This window comes from Cupressus sempervirens, chromosome 10, assembly GCF_028749045.1.
Source record: "Cupressus sempervirens isolate cs-2001-9-10 chromosome 10, ASM2874904v1, whole genome shotgun sequence".
NCBI classification, from domain to species: Eukaryota; Viridiplantae; Streptophyta; class Pinopsida; order Cupressales; family Cupressaceae; genus Cupressus; species Cupressus sempervirens.
The window spans coordinates 830,301,368-830,328,713 of NC_143127.1; the positions used below are offsets into that span (position 1 = coordinate 830,301,368).

Below are 27,346 nucleotides of genomic sequence, written 5' to 3' on the forward strand. Positions count from 1 at the left end.
GTTATTTCTCAAAATTCATGAAGATAGTATCTATTTGGTTGAGTACATATAAGGAGTTTATGTATGATTATGTAACCATAGATACAATTGTGAGCAAGGCATGCAGTGTCGTTCAAGCTAAAATTGGAGTCCTAAAAATAAAATCTATGGGATATTATGTTGTAGGTGGTCTGCAAATGCGAGGAGCATATTTTCCCTGCAATAGCAAAAATTGAAAAGTTTGGTAGTGTAAAAGGATGTTGGGTTGATATATGATTGGACAATATTGTAAGTTCTAGTTTTTGGTGCAATGTATAATGATATAATAACATGGAACTAATGTATTGATTTTTAGTTGTGGGAGCATTAACATAGGTTTTGTATGCATATGTAATGAAAATGAAGTATGTACATGACCAAACTAAACTATGTAAGAAGCTAGAAATGATCAAAATATTGTAACTTGGGGTGTGTAAAAGTTTAGTTGGAGATGACTTGTCATTTATGTGTTCTGCAATTTTGAAAGTGGGTCAGTAATTTGGTAGTGGATTTTTAAAAATGGAATTATTGTAAGTGATGTTCATGGAAGATATTTGTTTTGTAATAACTAACTGTGGTGGTTTCTATGGTGATTGAGAGAATGTAATTGTCCTTTGCAAGTGTGAATGTGCCATGTATCTTGAATTGGTGCATGGTGCAAACACCTTTAGACATTTTTTCTTTGTATTGGTTGAACTAGATTATGGAAAGCTTTGGGAAGTTCCCTTGAAGCATATTTCCATGTAGGCAATAGTTGAGAATGTTGTCCTCTATTTTGATGACACATTGTAGATGAGGTTGGAAGTTGAATTTTGTGGTTTTGCCACAACTGGTGTAGTGAATCTCAACAATAGTTGTGCTCGTAGATCTAATGAAACTCTTTGTTAACATATTGGGCATAGTGGATGGTACAATGTCTGGTGGATGTTCTTTGTTCGTACTATTCCTATACTTGAAATTGAATAGGACAAGATAGTAATTTAAGTATTTATAATTTATTGAGTCCACTGCATAGTATTGTGTATCATTTTTATGCTGCATGGCCCATTACCTAGACTTTTGTGTCTGCCAAATTTTGTAGCACTTCTTTAGCACATTGATCATCAAGGAGATCAATAAATACATATTAGCCATATCATAGTATTTTTGTCCCTCTTGGACCATTGTAGACAACATTTTTCATTAGGAGTAGTACTGGTGTTTGTTTTGTACATGATGCATATATATTCTATAGGATTCTGTAAGGATAGCTATGGTTTTGGAAGCCTTTGAGCTGCAATAATGAGTAATTTCTTAGTCAATGTGAATTTTAGAAATTGAAGAGGATGGGAGGAAATGATTTTTAAAATTTCAAAATATTTATCTTACAATGGCAGTATCAAAAGGGAACTCTTTGTCTCTGATTTTTAGTTGGAACTCTATTGTAGTTTGTTGATGAGAAGTGATAAGAACACTAAGGGTGTTGATTGCATATGTGTTTGGTGACTGTATTAGTTGTGAGATTTTTGTGTCTAGTGATAGCTTTTGTTGCTTGCATATAGTAGCAATTTTCTAAACTTAGGTTTATGAATTCAACTACAAGCAGTATTTGGTGTCTCCTCTTTCAAAATCTATTTTTTTATTAATCTTGAATTTCTGATACAGATTCTTGTTGGTCAGTGCAAGAAGTTGGGTCTCACTTTTGGCCAAAAAGTGGAAGTGTTTTTCCTATTTTTGAAATATATTGTCAATTGATGCCAAAATTTGAGGCATTTAGAGATTAAATATAAAATCCCTTCAGAAATAAAAATTGTAGTGCCTTGAATCTACTTTTTGAATATGTAATTTATTTGTATACACATATGATATATATTTTTGATATGGAACTTTAAAAACCAGTTTTTGAAAATGTCTATTTTAGGACCATACCACACTTGTGTACGGACACCATAATTTGACACAAGTAAATGAATTTTTGTGAATCCTTTTAAATAAAGTTACTTGACACACCAAAGATTGATGAGAGTAATTTTCTCCAATTTTCTAATGAATTTTTTATTATTAATTTTTAATTGATGATTAAGCTAATTTCTAAAATATCTCATGTATAGACACCATAATTTAATCAAAATTTAATTGTTTTGGATTTTTTTAACTTCAAAAGAATTGTCTAAAGATTGATGATATGTAAATTAATTTTAAAAATATTAAAAATTAAATTTAGTGCAATATGACACTTGGAAATTAAATTATATGATGGAATAAATTTTACATCCCTAAATAAAGTACAAGTTTGTATTATAGTAAATATCAATAATAATAATGAGTTATAAAATCAAAAGAAGTGAATATGGGGGAGTGGAGGGATTTAGTGCAATATGACACTTAGAAACTCAACATTATATTTTTCTTCACAAGAGATATATTCCCATTAAAAATCCATAGTATGATTGTCCCACTCCCAATGAATGTAACATTCATTTAGACATTTTTTATAAAATATACATAATATTCACTTTCTCTTTGCTAATCCTTCAAAATAAGATTGATAAGATCTCCCATAATGCCATTACAATTAAATATATGTAAAGAAATGTCTAAAGACCATCAAAGAAAGCTCCATAATAGTGTGCATACGCAATATGGAAAAGATTTAGAAAGACAAACCAAATATCAAGTCACAAAGAGATCCAAAGCTAGTGACTATCAATTTAAGTTGCTCATGAGATAGACAATGAAATTACCTTTTCAAGTGGAGGGGAGAAATAGTTGTAGCCGTTGTAATTGATGGCAGAGATGGAATTGGGATTGACAAATAGAACCCCAAAGAAGTAATATATTTTTGGCAAGTTGTGGGGAGGAAGTAATATGTGTGCTATATATAGAAAGAGAGTTTACTTGAAAAGTTTGTTAATACAGATGGTGAGTTCTACTACGCTTACACACATGTATTGATTAGAATGGAACATTACCACATAAATTAACACTACGATAAGTTTTTACAATACTATTACTGCAACTAATAATAGGTATGCAAAAACAATACAATAGTTAAATCAATATTACAAATAATTTTTCTACATCAACAAGACAACTATATATATAAAATCTTTGCATCTTTCAAAGATACAAGTACTAATATGAAGATATTTGGAAGAAAACTTCGCTTTAATGGAACAGATATATGTTTTATAGACTTTTATGTAGATATTTGGAAGAAAAATTCTCCTTAATAGAACAGACATATGTTTTATAGACTTTTATGTACTAAAATTTGATAATTGCCCTTCTTACATAAACATGTTTTATAGATTTTTCTAATGAAATGATTATAATACCCTACCAGTATGATGTTAAGGTAGGCATACGTTTAGACTTTCTTATGAAAAGATTTGATGATAGCCCTAATATAGTACATGACGCTAATAACAACTCTCTGTCTTTCGACCGGCACAACGGACTTGACTTATCTAATACACGCGTTTACAAATGACTTGATTTCATCCACCGTCATGACACTCAGAAACATTTCCGTAATACATAATTTCTTGCCCTATTGTTACGGTGCCGATAGTTTCGACCGTCGCAACAGGCTCGACTTTTCCAATGCAGACGTTCACAAAAGACTTGACTTCATCCACCCATCATGATCCGCTCCAACGAACGTGCGAATGACTAAAGAAATTAAGTTCTAAACTCATAAACTCATAGCCTGTTTATTTTTTATTTAACTTCCAAGATATACCAAAAGCACTACTTAGAAGCAATCATTGAGAATATTATAAACGCCATGGTCATTGAATCGGCAATAAAGTATTTGTTGCTAGCAATTACTGTGACTATTTCAGCGCATTCCTGTATTTCATTGGCAGTGAAAGGTGGAGACACGCTTGTCTTAGGGGCTTCGCTCACTCGATATCAAACCCTAGTTTCCAAGAATGGAACGTTTGCATTGGGATTTTTCAGTACGAGTGGAATGAATAATTGGTATATTGGCATCTGGTATGCACCATTTTCTCAGAGGGCCATTGTTTGGGTGGCCAACAGAGATAATCCTCTCATTAACAAGCCTGGAGTTCTGGAATTTTCGAGGGATGGTCACCTTAGATTGGTTGATAGAAATGGTCTGTCAGTTTGGTCAACTGAAGTTGGCCAAAGAGCATCACAAGCAGTCATAACGGACTCCGGTAATTTAATTGTGCTGGGTGACGCCCTCAACGAGTCTGCGCTTGTTTGGTAGAGTTTCGCGCATCCCACAGATACATGGTTGCCTGGCATGAAGTTTTGGAAAAGCAGTACGAAGCTAACTTCCTGGAAGATGTCCTCTGATCCTGGAAGTGGGCTCTTCTCTTTGCGAATGGACACGACTCCAGGAAAGTCACAGTTGGTGTTATTGTTTAACACCACCATTCCATACGCGTCCAGTGGAGAATGCATTGGACAAAACTATTGTACCAAGTTTCCGTTCTTGCAAGGTGAGAAGAAAGTCCGAGTATCATGTTTGAGGCTTTCTCCTTCAAGAATATATATTAATTATGTTATAAACCCTATGGATCATATGATCACAGGGCGCTTTGTGTTAAATAAGAACGGCGAAGTCAATGCACTCTAGATGGACGATGATAGCTGGAGCCTGAGGTGGTCGACATACCGAGGTCAATGCAGGGACTATGAAATCTGCGGGGAGTATGGACTCTGTAATGCGAAGGATGTGTGCAGCTGTGTCCAGGGCTTCACGCCCAAGAACGGCTCTCAAGGTTGGTGGTCAAACGGGTGTGTTAGGCGAACACCCCTGCATTGCTCTGTCGCAGAGAGCGCGACTGAGGGTTTCTTTGAAGCCAAGAACCAGTACTTTGTCCGAAAAAGAAGCTGTCTTATGCAAGAACGAGCCAACACAGCAAGGCTGCCGGACTGCTTGTGTCAGCAATTGCTCTTGCACAGCCTTTTCTTTTGCTATTTCTGATTCACCTATCTGTAGATTGTGGTTTGGTGATTTATTGGGAATGAGAGTTACGTCTGAGGGCCAATCCGTCTTCATTAGACTGGCTGCTTCTGAATTGCCGCACTTGACATCAGAAAAAAGCAAAAAAGCCTCTGCAATTACCATTTTACTTTCTGCCGCCGCATCACTTCTTTCTGTATCGGCTCTCCTGTCGGGCGTCCTTATTCTGTGGAAACGTCGAAGATTGAGGAAGAAATACGTGGCAGAGGAGGTGCAAACGTCGCTCAAAATGTTCAGCTACAAAGAGATGCGAATGGCAACGGAGAATTTCAAGCATAAGTTGGGTAGCGGGGCTTTCGGCTCCGTGTTCAAAGGAACTCTCCCAGAAGGCACGCCTATTGCGGTTAAGAGATTAGAGGATTCCAAGCAAGCAGAGAAGCAATTCCGTGCTGAAATAATCACCACTGGCAGAATACAGCATGTGAATCTGGTCAGAATGTGGGGATTCTGCGTGGAACACGCACAAAGGTTACTGGTGTATGCCTACATGCCCAACGGCTCCTTAAACTCCTTAATCTTCTCTAAGTCGGAAGATGAAGAGAAAGTGCTGGACTGGAAGACCCAGTTTGAGATCGCACTGGGCACTACACGAGGATTGGTCTATCTCCATGAGGAATGTAGGGATCGCATCATTCACTGCGATATTAAGCCTGAGAACATTCTGTTGGACGAGGACTTCAGCCCCAAGATAGCCAATTTTGGATTGGCAAAGCTGGTGGACAACAAGAGGAACTCGTGGGTACTTGGCCCCCGAGTGGATCTCTGGCCTGCCAATCACTCCCAAAGTGGATGTATACAGTTTTGGTATGACGTTACTGGAAATTATATCCGGTCGTAGAAGTCTAGACCGGTCATAGGAAAGCAGGTTGTACTTTCCTACGTGGGCTTCATCTCAGATTCAGAGGGGGAACGTAATAGGCGTGAGGCTGATGTCGAAGAGGTCAGAAGAGCCGCTGTGGCGGCTGCGCTGTGCATTCAAGACGATGAGAGTGAGAGGCCGAGTATGAGTGAAGTGGTGAAGATGTGGCCACAAATTCCGAGGTCTCTGCAAGTGTTAGTAGATCAGATAGACGACAACAATGATAGCCACGAAACAGTAGTCAGTTTGGGTCGGTCAGAATACGAATTTCCAATTTTCAGATTTCTTAATTTATTTTAAGAGGTGGAATTGAAATTGAAATTGTAATTAAAATAAATTTTTATTTTCATTTTTCAAACTCAACAAAACTTAATTTGTAATTAATAAATTCAAATTATATAGAAATTTATATGTAAATTAATATCTTAGATGCATTGAAGATATTTTAATAGAATTTGCTATGTCTTATATATAAGATTTTAATATTTTGCATGTCCAATTTTGAAAACAATCTTGATTTTATATCAATTATTTATGTTCAAGTTATCATATTTTCCTTTATCAAATTTCCACCAAGATTTTAATAGAAGTAAAATGATTATATCTCTAAATCATAAAATTTTGACAAAAATAGATGTATATGTATATATGTATTTGTGTATATGTATATGTATATGTATATATTTATACATATATGGATACATATACATACACGCATACATGCATACATCCATACATGTACATATATGGTATTGGACTCCAAAGTATCACCAACTCAAAATGAAGAAAGACAAGTCAATTGGATTGATTGAAGACTTAGCAATTACACAAAGCATTGTTGAAGATTAGAAGTCAATAGGATATAATGTGGTGATGAATAGTGAAGATGACCATGATTTTGGATTTGATGGGGTGGTACTAGAGTAATCCATCCTAGCAAATAATTGTATCCATGTGCCTTCAACACTCTCTTGAATGCAAATATATTAAAAAAGATCTATGTCAATAAATGAAATTATGTTTGCAATTTTTAAGTGGACTAGGAGTTTGAATAATTTTAAATATCAACAATAACAATGAGATATAATAGCAAAGAAGTTATAAGGTAACACTGTTACAATATTTGCAATAGTAGCTATAAATGAAACAAGAAACTCTGTATATACAAGGAATACATATTGCATCCCTAAATAAAGTACAGGTTTGTATTATAGAAAATACCAATAATCATAGTGAGTTATAAAATAAAATAAATGAAAAGGGAAGGCATGTAAATATAGAATATTGTCTCAAAAATATGCATTCTAAAATAGTATAAAAATTTAAATTTTCCTTATAGGATTATATGCTATATAAAAATGAATAAGCCATATAGATAATAATTAAATTTTTGTTTTACAAGAAAATAAAACTAAAGCGACATGGAAGAGACATCCATTATATATCAACAGAAAATATGTGCTTTTGTATTTGAGGAATATACATTTGTAAAGATAAAAGTATCTTCACATGTTATACATGTTCCAAAAGGAAAATCTAATCATAATTTATTTATGCTCCTCTACATCACCCAGTTTACAAACATGTACTAAAATCGTTGACTTTGGTGTAGATATTTTCCTAGTCTTGGGTCATTATACTACCTAGTCAATAAGGATTGTGGTGCTTGTATATTTAGGTACTCTATATCAAAGAAATATCTGTAGAGATCACCACAGCTATGTATTTATCATAAGAGAATTGCTTATGCTTGTTTTATTAACCATGGCAAAGTATAAACACAACATTATTGAAAATAAAAGGTTTGTCTTTTCTCTTATGTGTGTTGTTTTAGAAGATTAGTGATAAAGATTTTTATTCAAATGAATCTAAAAAGAATAATACATATATGGTGGATATGTTGTAGAGTGCAAGTTACATGTTCAAATTGAATGTTCAATTTATATAGAAGAGTATGTATGATTTATAAAAATTTATACTTTATATATGTTGTCATACATATATTGTGTTTATGAAAATACTTAGCTTTCTTAAAAACTTAACTAAACTTTGCTCATGTAAGTATTTGACCATCTCAACATCATTAAATCCCATAGGGATTGATCATTCATGTATACATATATTCATAGCATAAATATGTTACTATGTAGGTATTCATTATGTACAACTTAAATTATTCATTTAATTTTAAGAATCACTACTACAAAATATGAGGACAAGGAGAGTGTAGATAGTTCTTCCTTAATGCCTTAATTTTATTAGTTATGATTATATTTATATTGTTTGTTTTTAAATTTTATTTCCCAATAATATATTGTATCACAATTTTTAAGGAAACTTGTTCTTAAGAATATATTTTAAAATATAGTACTAAATATATATTGAAAAATTAATCATTTATTACTAAATTTTTAATGGGATTGAAAATATAATCTACTTGTGCAAGCCAACTATCAAAGCTATGTAACTTAGACAACAAAATAAGGAACACAACAATGAAAATGCACACCGGGATATTGGTCGAATCCTATATCACACACATGCAAAGTGTTATGGAATACTTCATTATTTTTTACACCATTGTATTGCATTAGTCAAGGAATATCAACAAATGGAGTGGAATATGGACAAAATTTTCTCTCCAATCTATCTCGGTCTTCATATCACATGGATTTAAATTTACCACTTGATTAAATTCCATCTCTAAAAAATAGAGGTTGTACAACCACTTTTCCCATGTATATAAAATTGCTTGGCCCAAATCTTTAATCTATAAATCATACAAACACTTAAAAAAATTTGCAAATACTAACAAAACCAAACTAGTAAAACAAAATTGCATATTTTTTTGAAATATCGTATGACTATTATTTGAAAGAACACCCACCAATACAATGGGAGGAAGATGCTAAACATTGAATGTGTACTTGTTTTCAACAAAATGATCTTCTCTTAATAAAAACATTTTATTGTTCCCACTAGGTTTATGTCTATTAGAAAAATGGTATGAGGCTTCTTGTATTTAAAATATTCTCAGGAATATTAATATAAATATATCTACAAAATAATGGTAAAAAGTATTAGAAATCCTCCATGTTGAAGAATAGTTTCAGCTAGATTTGATTGGGTAATATTAATATATGTGAATCATATACATGCGCGCGCGCGTGTGTGTGTGTGTGTGTGTGTGTGTGACCATGTGCGTGTGTCTTTCTACATACACACACACATTCATGTACTATAAATTATTAATATTAAACATGCATTCAATTTGATGTGTATACAGATCTCCATAATAATATGTGGTAGTACCCAAATTGGGTATCATGCTTGCTACAACTAAATCTCATTATAAGACCCTTTGATACAATGTAATTTCATGGTCATATCATCATGGATATTCATTATTGGTTAGATCAACTTCCATCATCGTGCAACAAGAAATGTTTCAAGGTTGAGATTCAAAATTTCACAATATGTGTTACATACATAGTAAAGAATATTAATCATTAAGTATTGCCCTAAGTTATTGGGCATGCGTATTAGTTAAAGATTGTTTTGAATAGACACATCCACACAAGGACATGACCCTACATGGCACATGCCACATAAAGTCATGTATCTACATACACGTCTCATTACTCTACTATATATATATATATATATATATATATATATATATATATATATATATATATATATATATATATATATATGGATTAGGTGCTTGAGAGAACATATCAATATCAAATACAAATTACTATCTCTAGCATCTGTGATCAGATTAATTATATTCCAGTTCTTTGCTATCTACAATTTATAGTAGATCATTCAAGCAATTATATTATACATAGATCTAATTGTGATCATCTGCATACTCAGATCACAATATAAGCATCGTGAAGAGGAATAATAACCTATGAATAGATCATAGAGATAAATGTTAGTTTCAATCCTTCTTATATAAGATATATAAAAGAGACATTAAAACTACCTTACATATCTATTGAAGTTAAAGATATCAGGGAATAAAATTAGAGTACTCTACCATAAGATCACGTATTCCTTAACATAGTATTAAAGCCTAGTTTGTAGAACCAACATTAAACCAATTATGATATTTTCTTTTAGATCACTAAAATATTTTTGAATCCATTCAAAAAATAAATCATGGTGAATAATATTAGAGTCGAGGATAGAATGGAATACACCTTAAATTTAGTTTCATGGAAAATTCAAATTATAGCAATACTTCAAGAACTTGAATTGGATTCATTCATAGAAGACAAGAAAATGTCTGTAGATGAATTAGAAAAGACATGGAAAAGGAATAATAATAAGGATAAGAGATTATTCATTGATGGTGTTAAAGATTGTGCATTCTTCCATCAATGGAAAAACTAAGAACTTCTTATGAAGTGTTCAAAACTAGTCAAAATACAAATGAAATAAACAATGTGAGCAAACTGCTTTCCTTAAAAAAACAACTCATAAACATAAAAATGGATAAAGGGGATACAATTTCATCCTATCTCTCAAAAAATTATAAGTTAAGGGTGTTAGTGTAAATAATTATTATTTACACTTTACTTAAGTTTACTTAGGATAAATGCATTGTTTTATCATTTCTTAGGTTAGACACTTAGGAGTTTGCATACTCATATGAGTGTCATGTTGACAACACAGGAGTAAGCAACTCTAATTTAGCACATGGTGTCTACATCATTGGAGTTTGCATAATCAACTGATTCTTCATGTAGACAACACAATTGTTCGCACTCTTAATTAAGCACATGGTATCTACAACATCATTTTAAGTGACACACCTTTGTAGGCTTATCCTCTCATCATTGCACTAACTCCTGTGCTTAATGGAGGATAACTCATTCCTAGTGGACATGGGCTTAGTTGTGGAGCTTATCATATTGCTAGCTCCTAGACATTCTAGATGTATAATAGAGGCCTTTATATGCAATCACCTCTAGTATACTTATCATATCAATCAATTACAATGAATTAAATATTATATTATTATTCTGATCATACTCTATTGTTCTATTATGCTAGTTATTGTGCTTCTAGGTCTTGGGTGAATTTTTCCCTAAGGAAAATTCTCACATGGTATCAGAGCCATAGAGGTGTCATTTCATAGCCATTGGAGACCGATCTTGCTTCACCTCTCTCAGGATACCTTGACTTAGATCTAGAGTATCTGCATATATTGGGAGTGTCTAGAGTTAAAGTAGACTCATCATTAAATTTGAAGCTTTGATTCTAAAAATTGACTATAAAATTGCCTATATTGGGCCATAGTCAATTTTGAGGCAATTTTTTTTTGCAAACTTACACCCAAAGGCCCGATTTGGAAATCTGGTATGATCATTTCAGATCTCTGAATTTAATTTTTAGATTATTATTTCAGTCTCTGCAATTTCTCTGCATTATTTTTTGGATCTGCGAATTTTGTTCAATTTTTTTTGGCCACCAGGCCTGTAGAGGAGAGATTTTTTGCAGGACAAGATTAGTGCTTGCTAGTGCAAATTAGATATTGGGATCATATTCAAAAGGTCAAAAAGCCCCCAAATTGACTTTTATTTCATCAAAATTGGACATCTGAGGTGAAATCTAGAGTCAATTGATTTTTGGAGGTGCGATAGTGGCGATTTAGGAAAAATAATTATAGAGGTGATTTTCAAATAGCGATATCTCCCTCATATGGACTCCTTTTTTCAAGCAATTTTTTTAAAAAAAATTGGGGTAGAATTTCATGAACTACACATTTGTGCAAGATGTTTGAGATCTCTATTTTTGAATTTTTCTACAGGTCACAAATCTTGATTTTTGTAACTTCAAATGCGTAGTACGGGCTCATCTGGACACATAATTAGGTTCCATTTTTTTTGAAACTGCTTAATTTTTTGTCTACTTTCTAGATCTATAATCAGATTATAGGCTTATTTGGATAGAAATACCACTTTCAAAAATAGGACCTTTCTTTGGTTCAAAATTGTTGTATTTCTGAGCTACATTGTAAAGTTCCAAATTTGAATTATAGAAGGAGGTTGTAAATAGAAAAATAAAAATTCTACTAAGATCAAAATTGACAAAGTGGCCCACTTTAATCACACTACCTATAAAGTGCCAACTCATGCATTAAGGGGGGTTGATTGATTATTTTTGCATTTTGTGGGGTGCATCCATACATTGATCTCATGGAGTGTTGTTTCATATGTCAGGGTGGTCTTAAACCAAAGCTGACCAATAGGAACTATTAGAAATGGAGTGCCTTAATCATTGATCATCTAAGAAGAGAGCATAAGGAAGTATTTCCTTATTTATGTTTCAACGAACTGATCTCTTCCTTTCAAAAAGCACCTATTGCAAGACTTTTGGACATCATTTATTTCAATGTCACTCATTCTTGCTTCAAAGTCATTGACAAGTGTGATTATCCTTATGATATTTGGATAGGTCTTTGGGAGGCATATGGAGATCCAAATATTCCTCCCTTTCCAAAAGACATTATATCTTTAGTCACTTCAGTTATGGTACCTCCAACTCCAAATGAGATCACACATCCTGATACTCCTGTTGATTCTACTGATCCAGTTCTAGCCTCAGATGCTTCTAATTTAGTACAATAGGTATTACCATGTCTTCCTACTTGAACTTCATAGGATGACTTCCTTCCAGACATTGTAGGGTTATTTGTGGAGTTTGACATTGAAGATGCGAGGGACATCATCAATGACATCAATCTTTTCTTTGTTGAGGAGATTTCTTCACTCATTGCGAGGGCACACTTTGACCCTGAACCACTTGAGCTTTCTTTTGAGACTGACTAATTGTGGCTTCTTTATAGCAGTTGGAGGAGGATTCTTTCACTTATGAGGAGATATATCAGTCTATGGAGATTGTATTCCAGTTTCATCAAACATCATATTTTTTAAGGATTCTTCCTATCAGTTGGGGAGCATTCTCTACAACACCTATGGCACCATTTCTTCCTATAGGGAGGACCACCATTGACCTTTCATCATGCAGCTTCTTCAATCATCAAGGAGCCTCTTTCATGGTTGTACATTCATTATTGAGGGGAAGCAACATTGCTTCTCTTCCCACATTTTCCTATCTGGATGCTTCATTGTCTTTGGAGTTTGATTTAGCTTCATGCATAGACATGTTACCTTTCTTGCCACCATACTTTGGGCTCCCACCAGATTAGTTTGTAGCATCTTCATTCATCAAGGACTTGTCAACATTTGAGAAGACTTCAAGGGAAGAACGTTGTTTGTCAGCATTGGATTTTCTTTTGTGTTCAGACACTCATCATCAAGAGATCCTTCACTAAGGCGGTGATTTCATTGAGGGATTCTCTATTGTATATACATGATGTATGTCATAATGGGGGGTCTTGATTACTCCATCCATACATTCATCTTTCTTTCTTGTACTTTTCTTTTTTTTTGGGGGAGGGTTTTTCCCGTGAGGTTTTCCCTCTTTCCCTGTTTGTAGAGAGATTGTATTTCATTGCATTGTACTTGGGTATCTAACATGGCCTAGTAGCTAGGACCCCTTATCATCATAGCTTTTATGAGATTAAGTGCATTCCCCTATGTTGCACTCAAGGGGGGTGTTAGTGTAAATAACTATTATTTACACTTTACTTAAGTTTACTTAGAATAAATGCATTATTTTATTAATTTTTCGGTTAGACACTTAGGATTTTGCATACTCATATGAGTTGTCATGTTGACAACACAAGAGTAAGCAACTCTAATTTAGCACATGGTGTCTACATCACTAGAGTTTACATAATCAACTAAGTCGTCATGTAGACAACACAATTGTTCACACTCTTAATTAAGCACATGGTGTCTACAACATCATTTTATGTGACACACCTTTGTAGGCTTATCCTCTTATCATCGCACTATCTCTTGTGCTTAATGGAGGATAGCCCATTCTTGGTGGAAATGTGCTTAGTTGTGGAGCTTATCATATTGCTAACTCCTAGACATTCTCCTAGACATTCTAGATGCATCATAGAGGTCTTTATATATGGGAAACTCTAGTGTACTTATCATATCAATCAATTACAAAAATTGAATATCATATTGTTATTTTGATCATACTCTATTGGTCTATTTGTGCTAGTTATTGTGCTTCTTGGTCTTAGGTAAATTTTTCCCTAAGGAAAATTCTTACAAAGGGACCAAATCTCTACTATTGGAAATAATGTAGATAATTTGGAATTCAAAGAGTAAAATGCAATTCTATCCAAGTTCAAAGAATTCAAAGCATTAGTTGAAAATCAAATTGGGAAAAATTTCAAAATTTTAAGATTTGATAATGGAGGAGCATACATCTCCAAGAAATTTAAATAATTCTATATATACATTGGGATTAAGAGGGAGTGTCCATTTAATCTTTAACAAAATAGAGTAGTAGAAATAAAAAAATAGAGCCTAGTGTTGAGCCTATGATACCTTCCTTTCTTGGTGGGATGGAGATAGTTTTCTCTATTTCTTTCCTTGGGCCATAGAGGTGTGAAGCCACTAGGGTCTTTGGGTTGTACGGATGCCAGGTGTTAGTCCTTGTGATTGAGTTCCATGGTACACATAGTATATTGACTCTTATTATTTGTATTTTTTTGGTTTGTGTTCTTGGTTATGGTCTTTTGAATAACAAGCCTTCTAGCTTCTATGATATCCCTAGGTATGAGCTCTTGGTTGCAACTCTCCTTGTCGCTCATCCCTAGCTAAGTGTTCATTTTGGGATTGTGTAGGGATGGACACATAAGGGGACATTTTCTCTTTCAAAAGTATGTGCTTGTTGGGGACTACTATCAAAGGAACAAAGATGTGAGAGTTCTCTTGTGGCCTAGGTGAAGTGCAAGGTTTATGATCTATTGGGCACTATAACTCTATTCCAAAATAAAATAGTGTTGTTTGAAGATGACAATGATGGCTCTAAAGGTACTTCATGGATTTTGAGAGTTTTGAAGCAGGAGCATGTTTGTAGCCACCCTCGTTGGATATGGTGTGGTATTTAGAGGTAAAAAATATATTTAGTAGCAAATTTGATATATCTGGGATCTTAGCCCAATTTTTCCCACATTTGACTCCTTATAGTTTTCAACCTACTACTTGCTAGTGCATTTGATCCCTTGATTTGATTATTTATTTTTCTAAAATTTTAAGTTTTTATGACAACACTTTCTTTGAATCAATTGAAATTCTATTTTAATTAAGGTGTAGCTGCTACTAATGAAGTCTCATGTCCATGCCATGTAAAATTTATTATTTTCCTCTTCAAAGTAAGGCCCTATTTCTTTCTTTGCCTTTGTGTAAATTTTAGTTTTCTTCATTCAATTGGTAAATTTCATTAGGGCATAAGTTATCTAATTAAAAAAATAGGAAAGCTAATACAAGTACATAGTGGCAGCATATTTATGGATTCCTTTACATGACTATGTGCTACGTCATAATTTTTAGCTTATGGAGAAATGTATATTTCCATCTTATTTACATAGTCCAATTATTGAAATAATTCTCAAATTACCCACACTTATTTTTAAATGTTAGCATAAATTTGATCACATTGTTGTGGGGATGAATTCCTATGCCCATTCCTGTAGCTTGGGGTTGATTTCTACCCACCCAAATTTCCTTAATTATCTACATTAAAGCTTTTTTAAACCAAAAGCAAGATTTGGAATACAAATGCCTTGGGGATATGTTCCTATTTCCATTTCCTTTGGTATGAAAATTACATTGTCATAAATCTTGGTTGTATACATCATGTCATCTCTAACTTGTGCTTGTTATTTATGTGATGCTTGTTAATTTACAAGCTACATAGTGTAGTCTATAATGCATGCCCCTATGATGGTATTTTTCCAAAAGAATATCTTCTTGACATGTGTTGTTAAATATGCTTGGCTCAGTGCAACATGGAGTTGAGCCTGGTTTACTCTCTTAAGCTACTAGGACTATGGGCTTCTTACTGCAGTATTGGGTCAAATGTACTCATTTTCATTTTCAATGCTACATAATGTCACTTCCTCTCTAGTTGTAAACTGGCACTTGTGAGCACAATTATTGGTTAAGCAAGTTAAGGTTCAATCATGTAAGTTAGAAGTCCTTGCATGTAGAGATGGTATTAATACCACTGATCCACATAGCGAGCATTGGAAATAATGTTGACAACAAAACAAGCACCAAACTACGTCATGTCAATGGTTAAAACTCATAACTCAATAGTTATTAGGATATGCTCACCAACAAAATATGTCTTACGTACGAAATTAGCTTCAACTGAAGCACCAATTTTTTTTCTACAGTGAATTCCTTGAATTTTAGTCCAATAATCTGATCTAAAAATGATGCAGCCCTATATTTTGATTTTCTTTCATATAATATCAAAAATTTGCAGGTACTAAGATTTGGGCCTGCATGTTTATGGATTTACTATAAATGTCTGAAGCCATTTATGAAAGACCCTATGAACACCTTAATGTTTTGTGATCCATGGAGTAGAATAGAGAAATCTTAAAAGATTTAAAGCTTCCCTAGTTTTAAATGTCATTTTTTCATAACCTAATACTCAATGCTTCTATGTTTTGACATTTGAAAATAGAAACATATAGCTTTAGATTTCTGAAAATGGATTAATGGATGATTAATACTTTCTTATTTTGTAAGAGTTCCAAATTTTGGAGATGATATTACTTAAATCATTTACAACTGAAAGTTTACACATCCTTTGTAGATATCATTATGGCTCTTCAGAAAAGAACATTTTTTTCTTAGTTTCTATCCTACTTAATAATCCTTTGCAACATTAACATTTCCAATTATTATTATTTGTGAAAGATATGTATTATTCCTAGAATAATGACTATGGTAAACTAATATGTTGGCATGGTATAGATAGAAATGTTCAACGCTATAGGTTAAGTTTTATATTGATTATTTGTGCTGACTCTATATCAAGTTAGGATTTCTACATGTATCATATCTTTGGCTTTTAGGAAACATATGTATTCTACTTCTTCTAGCTGTGTATATTGCACTAAGGATAATAAGGATTAAAAATAGAATTTCCAATGAGATGTGTCTTTTGACTTCCTCCATGTCATTAATTTCTTTATTTGAAACTATTTCAAAGATGTTATGAAATATTATATATGCTATTATAATTTGTGTTGCAAGATTTAACATCTTTATTGACACTCTTTCATTACTTATTTTCCTTAACTGTCTTATTACCATATTTTTGTAATATGGTTTCCTCTAAGATTCAAGAAGCTTTAATGATCACAAAGTATTATTGATCATAAAATATATAAATTAATCCTTCTTTTTGTTTTATAGTTTGACCATGTCTTAGTCCCACTTCCCCAATCTTCCAAATCTACCCCTTGCCCAACACTTGGCAAGAACTATACTACATTGCAGCTCTTATTTTTTACAAGACTAATCTATTTGAAGGAACCATGAGAGCCAAAATTTCAGTTATGTTGAAACAAGAAGAAGCAATGTGGAGGTGAAAATTGAGGTGAAAATAAATTTTAAAGACATCATTCAATAAGGGAGTCATGTCATACAATTCTAAGATTGAAAAAGAAATAAAAGATTACATAATGGATTAGAAGTATACAAATTTAGTAAAAAAAAAAAATTAATAAGGGAGCTTGGGAGATGGATGTAATCTATCTAGCATTGCAATGATGGTAGTTTTCACCTAGCCAATCTACCATATTCATAGTGCACAACAGCAAAATTAAATTTAGTAATCTCTATATAAGATTTGGGAGTTTGTGTAAAGTTGTGTAGTCAATTGTCTAATTTTATCTCATCCTACCAGTTCATCTTTTAATAACTATAAACTTCTAGTACATATATTTCTGTTGACCAAAATTTGAATGTTAAAGTTTTAAAGATATGCTTACAACCTATAGATATCCATTAAACAAGACATTGAATATGAAAATCTATTTGTCTTATTTCCTTTGGGGTGTTATTTTGTCTTCTATGAGTACGTACTAGAATCTTTTCTTGCCTAGAATATCACTTTGTTGTAATATGGAAAATAAATTCTAAGCTGGCCTGATTTGTCCATTAAATAAGACATTGAATATGAAATTCTATTTGTCTTATTTCCTTTGGGGTGTTGTTTTGTCTTCTATGAGTATGTGATGGAAGCTTTTCTTGCCTAAAATATCACTTTTTTGGAATATGGAAAATAAATTCTAAGCTGGCCTAATTCGTTAGTTCACTACTTGAGAAATAATCAATTTGTGATTTGAATAAACTTTTTTTGTTTCTTACAAGTCTAAAATTAGTACTAGATCCTACATGCTATTTATATATTTATGAAAATGGTAGATATCTTTATTTTTATTATTTTAAAAGTTAATAGAAAAGTTCAATGTTTGATATACCATATGACCTAGCTAGCTTATTTGGGTGGATGTGTTCATAATGATGTTATATTTAGAAATTTGGACTTGGGATTTATTGAGTAGCACAATTTGATCACTCCCTAAGTTTTTCTTGGTTAGTCCTCCTCGATGCCAGGTTGAGTATCTTTCATCTTAGGAAAGATTCCAAGGAAGCTTAGAAGCTTCATGTAGGGTGGTAAGGCACTCCTACAATATTCTTGCCCCTTTGTATTCTTGGATAGGTTTTGGAGCCTCTACCATATTGGTTGATAGGCTTAGAACATGTTGGTATTCTAGTAACTAGTTTTTGCTCTCTTTTAGAAAATTTCATTTTATCTTCTTTCTTCATACTGATACATATATATGTATTTCTTTAAATTTAATGGTAATTAAAATTATCGTTGACTAGTCAATAATCAAATGACCTTGACTCTTATAGACTTTCCACATTTTATGGAGATTGTTGATGTGACACTTGTCTATTAGGTACAGTCCCTATAGATTTTCATTTATGGTGTTCATAATATTTCCCCTTTCATATTCCCCAAATGCTCATATTTAGAACATTTTCATTTTTGATGTCAAGAAATCGAGGTTTCTTTTACCACTAACAATCTCTAGCATAACCATGCCATAACCCTAGTCATCAGAGGCAAGATCAATATTAAATATCTTTGAGAAAGTAATTATTTCTCATGTGTATAAAGAAGCCAATTCTTGTGTGCATTATATTGCCAACTTGGGAGTATAGGCTAAGGGAAAGATATCATGGCAAGGTAATATTATAAAACATTTTTTTTAAAGGAAAAGATTTATGAGGACAAGACATGTTGCCTCATTGAAAATTTAAAAAGTATGATGAATACATCAAACCAGTACAATAGTCATTATAATTTCATGTGGTGGACTCAGAGCATTAAGGGTTGTGATTATAGGTACGCTTTCTAGGTTGTTTTGGTTATTTTTCTTCTTTATTATGATATTTCATGAAGTCATCTGGTTTTTGAAGGCAAGAAGACTTCTATCAAAATCATGGGTGGCAAGCCAAACAAATAGGAACCTAGTAGTTGTGATGAATAGAAGGATGAACCACAAGTTTGGGATCAACTTGTGAGGGGAAGTGTGGTTCCTTATCTTGAATGATTCCATGACTTTGAGCTTGAGGCAATGATGGAATTTGTTAAGTGATGGAAGGATTATAATATCACCATGTATGGGGTTTCTTTTCCACTCAACACCTAGTTTATCTCTAAAATTTATGGTTTGTCGAATGATGGAAAGAAAAACTATGGAAGGGGCACTGAAGAAATTCTCAAAGGATAAAATGGAGAAGAAGGATCTAGTAAGGGTGGGTAGCTCTTGTTGATTGATGGAAGTATAAACAAGATAACAAGATACTGAGACAGGGGGAGGGGGGTGCGAATCAGAATCTTAATCACTTTTACTTTTCAATTATTTATTTACACATTCACCAGTTGTCTTGTGTATGTAAAATTTTTAAGTCTAAACTTTCTCTAACATGTAAATCTAATCTATCACATGCATGAAAATAAACACATAACACAATATTTGTTACCCAGAAATCCTCCAAGATGAAGGTAAAACTAGGGTGGGGATGACACCCACAAATCTTCACTATTGCAGTAATAAAGTTAACCTATTATTGTTACAATGTTTGATCATAATATATGATCTACCATGTGAGGATTCTACATTGTTTAAAGCATTTGAGACTGCTAGGTCTCACCTTGTTAGAGGATTTAGCACTTACAATAAAGTAAGGACTTTGTTAGGAGATTTACATGATATGTTAAGACCACTCTATTAAGAGATTTACCCTGATTCAAGTTGATTAAAGATTATTTAGTACCTAACTCTCAATATGATTTGTAAGCTAATTTTGAGTCTTCTCTTTGCAAACTGATCCTCTCTTATGATCTGATAAAGATTTATTCCCCTTTACTGCTCTGAATAGGTCACTTGCTTTGATAAGAGATAGCAATACTCTTCCACTAACTTTTGATCTAATCTTGATCCTTCACTTCACCATTCACATATCACTCTTCATCTTCATACACTCTTACTTTGATCTAGGCTCCTTTTCCTCAATCTAGGTTAAAATATTCTCTAATTAAAGAGTTTCGTTAAGAGTTTTCTAGATGCTTCCATACTTTGCCTCTTCATCTAAATTGTTGATTATAAAACATAGGGATATGCAATCCACGTCATAAATGTGTAAAACTCTCTATAACAACCTCTACAAATATTTAATGTTCCGTCCATGTCATCTTGAAAATAATTTACCTCAAAGCCTAGATATCATTTCTAACTTTTATGTGTACTCTACATTACTGTTGACACTTACTATTTTTTCATACTTGACATTGCTAATGCTCAGTTTGTATTATGTTTGGTGTGTACTATGTAACTCAACACTTATATGCTTGAATTGCTTAATAGGTGTTGAGCTCATCTTGTATAGAAAATACTCAGTGACCACACACTTACTCAGCTCCTATAGAACTTGATACACACATACTTATGCACATAACTCAACCTATATAGAGTAGCTTGGTTGTAGTGATGATCATCTGAATTTTCCTAGTAAATGACTAAGTGTTTGATACTAATAGACAAAAATTGTTAGAGATATCAACAACTCTTTCTAACTCTGCCTAGTAAATGACTAACTCTACCTAGTAAATGACTAAGTGTTTGACAGTAATAGAGAAAAATAGTTAGAGATATCAACAACTCTTTCTCTAACAAGAAAATTAAACCATTATGGCATTGTGTTCAAAATCGTGTCAGGGCTTACTTTACCTAGATGGTAGGAAGAAGTGGGTGCATTGTTTCAATTTTGTGTTCTTAAATCATTTCTGGCATTGAGATAGAATTTTGTTTTCCTACTTCTTTATGAATTCCCTAAATAGGAGTGTGGCCATTCATAGGAAGAAATCCTCCCAATCTATCCGTCATGAAGGCCTCATCATTCTTTTCACTAAGTACTGCGAAGCTAGAAACCCTCTAGTGAGTCGTAAAATGAAACTTTAAAGTGGGTTGAGGAGCAAAAGGAAAACTTCTTCTAGTTAAAAGAAAAAATAAATGGAGAGTAAGAATTATGGGATGGATATAGGTGATTAGGAAGAATCTATGGACACTTCGGAGGATAAGATCTTTGAAGATCTATGGGGTGAAGAAGGTGAAGGGATGAAAATAGGGAAGAAAGTGATGATTCCCTTCATGTCAATTTTTAAAAAAAAATCCTCTATCTCACCTAAAGACATGAAGAACTCTAAAGGGGAGAGCAAGGAGAATCTCTCTTGGGATAATGGAAAAGTGTCGAAGATTGAAAGGGCAGAATCTCCTATTAAGAACATTGTTGGGTATTCGGTGTCAGAGTTTAAAGAGGAGCCTACGGAGAAAAGTACAAAGTAAAAGGAAGAAATTATTTTCATTTCTAACCAGGGTAATCTAAACAACATTGTTAGGGTTAAGGATAAAGTATAGGCATTGATTTTGTTTCGATAGTTAGGTTATCAATAAAATTAATGTCATGAAAGAGATGGCTAAAAAACTAGATAAAGACTTGTATAAAGAAATTGAGGTCAAGAGAAGGTTGGAAGAAGGTATCCTGGGGAAAATATAGGAACTAAAGAAAGTCATTGGGGATAGTGACTCCAAAATTCAAGGGCTAGTTCAAAAGATGATTATTGATAAAGGTAAAATGGATACAAAGGGCATTAAACTCAAGGTGGACTTGACTAAAGAGGACAAAGGACATTAGGAGGAAGAAATCAGAGGGCTTGGTAAAAGAATATGGGGTAAGCTAAGTAGGAACAAATAGACTACAATGCTGAAGGACACGGAGGAGGACCTAGAGGTAGCTAAGATCTAGGTGGCCAAGCTGCTTAAGGAGTTGGCTTAGCTCTGATTCTCTATTTTTTTTAGTGTTTTACTTTTGTTGGTATGGTTTGTTTGCTGGTTTTTTCCTTTTGTGCCAATCTCTAGTTTTAGGATACTCAAAATTTCAATGTTTTATCTTTTTCCAGCATAGTTGTAATTTAGGACTTTATGTTTTAAACTTTGTATTATGATTGATTATATGATTAAGTGCTAGATTATGATTGAACAAACTTTATTCACTACAACGTTCGTTGAACTCGTTCGCAGTAGCTATGACAGGAGGCAGGGTAAGAGGCTGCCCTTAACCGCAAACCTTTACAAATGAAGTGCTTGAAATGCTTGGTGTTTGATAAGCCCCCGTGAAGTTGTTGGTCTTCATCTTGCAAATGCCCGTACCATCATTCATCGATGTAGATGCACTGCATCTCGGATTCTTGAGGCAGTTCTCCTAACAAGCTGGATCCCTCAAATAATAAACCTCCGAGTTTGACTCAGTCTCCGGTGGAGAAGATAAGAATTCTGTATGATCCAGTGGAACAATACTCTGGTTATTGCTACACTGTGTTATATCCTGTTGCCTCCTACATCCCTTGCTGGCATCATTCCGATCTATGTCATCAAAATCTGCACTTGGACATTTGCAATATGGACTCGTATTATTGTAAATACACACCCGGAAATTTCCACACCATCCATAGACTCTGCACTGGTCTAACACAGCAGTTCACCCCGGCCGCCATGTCCCTGAACTCGAGACCCATCCATACGACCTCAAATTCCCATATGTGTCAAGCTTGATTCTTCGCAGCGTAATAGAATTGTCCATATAATCTTCACTCCAAGACTCCCATATCGAATCATCTGAACAGTTGGAAAGCTTGAAAATCCCTTCGTTGGCGAGACTCGCTATGGCAGCTAGCGGCGTACCGTCATTCAAGAACGTGATGTTGTTCCTCCATTTCAGCATGAGATTCCCACTACTCTGCATGGTGAACGTGTAAGGACCCGATCGCAGGCTTTGACCCACAGTGAAATTCTGATTTATCACCAGATTATCACTAGGATTTCCAAACGTAACCCAAAGAATGTTTGTGCTGCCGTTTTGCAGCACAAAGTCCCCATCATCTCGCATATCTGCAGATGCCACCCCTTGATTGGATGTGTTGGTCTCCCAGACCGTCGCTGTCCCATTACTCAAAACTAGATTGCCATCATTCTGTAAAGTGAAGGAACCTTCTTCTCCCACTGCGATTCCGCCGTTCAAGCCTGCAGTCCATACCAGAGTTGTATCATCGATGTTACCAAAGCCGATGCCCACAACATATAATCCCCTGTTTCCGCTTGGGTGAAATCCTAAACTGAAATTCTTGCCCGGGGAATTTGAAGATTGTTGTTGGCCTGAAGCAGAAGGTCTAAGACTTGCCGCTAGTTTTACTGCTCCCTCTGCAAACATACCCTGGATAGATACAGCAACAATGCATAATATTGGGATTCCCATAATTTGATGATTACTGCTAACTAATAGATTATTGGGTATTCAGTACCAAGCAATCAATACTTGTTTGGACCTCCTCTGTTTATATAAGGAATTAACTAAACATTTCTGGTCTTCGATCCTATTCTTTTAATACTGGAATTAAATTCTTTGAACATTGATTCCAATTATGTGGACTCTGAACATTAATTCCAGTGTCAAAGCAAAATGGTACGAGTTCCATCATCCGTATTGACTTAATGAAGTTTTTTTTTTGCCGCGGTCAAAGTAAAACATTTAATATAATATAAAAAGCAAATTATGTATGTTTAGTCTTAAAAATGTAACAGCGAACGGCTTAAACATCACACACTAAGGCTTGATTTCTAGTGCAAAAGTGTTAAATAGTGAAAATTTGACTTACTTTTCTAGGCTTAATTTCTTCCTTAGTGTGTGATGTTTAAGGCTGGCCCAAAGTCCACTCAAAACCTTTAATGACCCCATTTATACAATAATTTTCGCACAATGCACTAGAATAGGGATTGAGTCCCGATGGAATCTACGACTCCTAGTATGTGACATGGATGATTTTAAAAAATCATCTTATTAGGTCAAACTAAACAACGTGCTACTTTTTAAAATCAATGGCTAGAGAAGGTTAGATGACCATCCATGGACCATTAGATAAGTCTCAGCCATTAAATTACTAATGTCAATGGTGGAATTGGTCGTTCTCTTTTTACAACCTTCCTAGAAAGTTAGCATTGTGGTCCCCTCTAAGATTTTATTCATAGTGAGTCATCGATGCCATGACCACTAGCATCTCAATTGGAGTTGGAAACTCGTTGAATTGGAACTTAAACTTTTAGTTGTATATTTTTCATAATTCAACACGTAAGTTTCAAAACTGAAATTATACTCAAACCTAAACATGGGCAAAACTGAAAATTGAAACTTATTCTATTTTCAAAACGTATACCTTTTATCTATGCTTTAGAGTAGTATGCTTTATGGGTATTATAACATCTTGCATGTTATCCAATGGTTTAGGGATGTTGATCCTTTGTTTAGAGTATTCAGGTGATCTATTTCAGTATTTGTTAAAAGAACGAATGTTGGATCAATGTGGTTTTCGATTTACTATTAAATCAGAATCATATTGCTCGAAGTGTGTTGTTGTGTCCTTAGTGGAATCATATCCTCCTATAGAGGGAAAGGGTTCAATGGGACTTGCACAGTGAGTCCCTTAGTTTTAGCATTTATGTAGGCTTCCAGGAGTAACCCTAATTTTAGGGGGGTGGATGTAGTGCCTGCCAAGTTTGCATTTTTTTGCTATCATTGTTGTACTCTTTTAGGCCAGTTTTATGTTGATGATTATTAGTAATACTATTTTGAGATTATGGGTATGTGCAAGATCATGGTGTACCAAACTATGGCCTTAAGTGGCAGTGAAAAATCAACAAATCAGGTTTATGTCAACTTGACACATAATTTTGAAGTGGTTATGGACTTCATATCAAAAAGTTGTAAGAAAATAATTTGTAGAAAATTGAATGTAGTTTCTAAACTACTAGGCCTTATCAGGAGAAAAAAATAATTGATTGGTCAAAAGTTTGAATTTTAATGCAGTACTAAGAAAATTTCAAGGCGAAAATAAAAAGTAGGTGTATGTCTGACCACCTTAATCAAAATCAAATCATAATATTTTTTTAATATAATTATAGATATGAAAACTAGACTCATGCTCGGATGTGACGCATATTTTTTGATATTTTTATTCCAAATAAATAATTAAATATGAATTTTCTACCAAAACTTTTTCAGATTAAAAAAAGTCCCGTGTCTGCCCACCCTAACTAATAGAAAATTTGATCAATTTTTTTTTTTTTTTTTTTTTCTTATACTAGGCGAAGTATAGAATGTGACGCAACTTTTAGATTTAAAAAATGTTATACCGTTTGAAAGTTATAGCTATTTTTCATTCAGTATGTCAATCAGCACTTTACAATAATCTTTATTGATAATTAACTAATAAATACTTATCGAACTCATAATTTGACAGAAATTATATTGATGGAATCTAGAGAGCGATATTAAAAAACCCATTTCGTTTCATTCAATTTCGATCAAAATAACATTGTCAGATGACTACCCGAAGTCTGAGTATCACTAAAACTCTCTATAAACACGTCTTTGGGGTTGACCGGGCAGGCTTGGTAAATACCAAGCCTGATCGGATATTTGATTCAAAATCGGATATCCGATTTGACATCGGATATCCGATATGGCTCGGTAGTCAAATTCCAAAAATCTTCAAATTTTGGAGGGAAATTCGATTTAAACATTCTAATTTTTTATTTTTAAATTATTTCACTTATATTAATATGTAAAGGCATATTTTAATATATTATATATATATAATAACGTAATGTAAACATACAAGATATAATCTAGTAATATATAATAATATCTTATGTTAATCTTATTACAATCTATAAATATAATATATATTATTATTATTTTTACTAAATATAATAACGTAATTTATATATATATATAAAATACGTATTATATATTATTATATTAATATGTATAATAATATAATATTTATATAACAACGTAATATTTTTATTAAATATAATATACATTATAAATATTATTATATTAATATGTATGTTGTTAATATATTTATATAATAATGTAATATTTTCATTAAATATAATAATGTAATATGTATATATATATATATATATATATATATATATATATATATATATATAATTATATTGATATGTATATTATTAATATATAAGAGTCAAAGGGGGTCATAGGGTGACCTATAACCCTCTTTGACCCATTAAATGACGACATATGTCCCTAGGACCCCCAGGGACATAGCCGAATCGTTCATATCAGTCAAAGGGGCTCATAGAGTGACCTATGACCCCATTTGACCCATTAAACGACGACATATGTCTCTAGGGGTCGTAGGATCCCTAGGGACACATTCGAATGGGTATTATGAGTCAAAGGGGGTCATAGGGTGACCTATGACCCTCTTTGACCCATTAAACGATGACATATGTCCCTAGGGGTCCTAGGACCTCTAGGGACATAGTCGAATCGTTCATATGGGTCAAAGGGGGTCATAGGGTGACCTATGACCCCCTTGGACCCATTAAATGACGACATATGTCCCTCGGGGTCCTAGGACCCCCAGGGACATAGTCGAATCATTCATATGGGTCAAAGGGGGTCATAGGGTGACCTATGACCCCCTTTGACCCATTAAACGACGACATATGTCCCTAGGGGTCCTAGGACCTCTAGGGACATATTCGAATGGGTAATATGGGTCAAAGGGGATCATAGGGTGACCTATGACCCTCTTTGACCCATTAAACGATGACATATGTCCCTAGGGGTCCTAGGACCCCTAGGGACATATTCCAATCGTTCATATGGGTCCAAGGGGGTCATAGCGTGACCTATGACACTCTTTGATCCATTAAACGGCGATATATGTCTCTAGGGGTCCTAGGACCCCTAGGGACATATTCGAATGGGTAATATGGGTCAAAGGGGGTCATAGGGTGACCTATGACCCTCTCTGACTCATTAAACGATGACATATTTCTCTAGGGGTCCTTGGACCCCTAG

General features: G+C 33.7%; 1 pseudogene; it reads left to right on the plus strand.

Moving 5' to 3' along the window:
- The first annotated feature begins 3,787 nt into the window (after positions 1–3,787).
- Positions 3,788–6,158, plus strand: LOC149536535 (G-type lectin S-receptor-like serine/threonine-protein kinase At2g19130; annotated as a pseudogene).
- The last annotated feature ends 21,188 nt before the right edge of the window (positions 6,159–27,346 follow it).